Source organism: Etheostoma spectabile, unplaced genomic scaffold, assembly GCF_008692095.1.
Source record: "Etheostoma spectabile isolate EspeVRDwgs_2016 unplaced genomic scaffold, UIUC_Espe_1.0 scaffold272, whole genome shotgun sequence".
NCBI lineage: Eukaryota > Metazoa > Chordata > Actinopteri > Perciformes > Percidae > Etheostoma > Etheostoma spectabile.
The window spans coordinates 1,966,344-1,967,570 of record NW_022605576.1 but is presented as its reverse complement, the minus strand read 5'-3'; positions in this window follow the sequence as shown (position 1 = coordinate 1,967,570).

Below are 1,227 nucleotides of genomic sequence, written 5' to 3'. Positions count from 1 at the left end.
GATGTCCGAGTGAGTGACTCTTTCTACCGAGCTCTGCAAACGAAAGTTTTGGAAACGGAAAACTCAATTATTTCTCGCCAAGCACCGAACCTTGTTTTGATAATATAACAGCACCATAAAGCGAACTACCGGAATATGTCGAACCAACGCAAAGAAAAAGAGGTCAAGAGAACGCCGGTCGGAAGCTAATTCCAGATGCTAGCATGCTACTCTCAAGGCTAGCAACGCTCTAATTGACATTTGTCACGATTATACCTCCAATTCCTGTCTCTCACCACTGCTGAAGACTTCATGGGTGAATTTCCACCGCTACCTGTCACTCCAGTAAGTCGCCAGCTCCGAAGAAAATGATGTACACACTGGGTCTGACCAAACCAACGCCAATGATATCATAGCTTCCTCTCGACTCTGATAAACACCGGTCAGACAACATTGAAAGCATGGTCAGTGCTATGCACTTAAAATTGAAGGTCTTAAAAAGACTATTGACTTTGTGTGCGCAGAAATTAAAGAGGTAAAGAGCAAAGTGTGTACTCTTGAGGGAAAAATGGCAAAAGAAGAAAAACGAGTGGACACATGTCAGCAAAGGGTCTCGGAGTTAGAAAGATACTCCAGGAGATGGAACCTGAGACTTTACGGAGTTGAAGAATCAGAAAAAGAAAACATACGAAAGAAGGCCATCGAGATCTGTCAAGCTGTTCTGCCGGAGGAGAGGAACAGGCTGGCTGATACTATCGACACCGTCCATCGGCTCGGCGCCAAGCGGCAACATGACAACAAACCCAGAGGCGTCATCATCCAGTTCATCGCTCGTTTCTGCAGAGACGCCGTATGGAAAGCTGCCAAGACGTCGCCACACCTGCGTGACAACGGGTTAAGATTTGCGGAGGATCTCTCTCAGGAAGACCGAGACCGAAGGAGCAAACTGTGGCCAGCGATAAAAAAAAGCTCGAGAGGAGGGCAAACCAGCCTTCTTCATCGGAGGTCGCGGATTTATCAACGGGTCAGAAGTCCCCCTGCCCCCCTAAGAAACAGACTCGCCTGCTGGTTGATATCACTAGGTCACCTACTGGTTTGATTTGCACTACATACAGTGATAGCCTGATTTGCGCTACGTTCAGAGTTGACATTGTGATGTTATAGTTCTTGTTGTGCTGTAACTAAGACGTTACAAAGCACTTTAATTTACTAAATTGCTGCCATTTCTGTTATACGTTCTACCTCTTA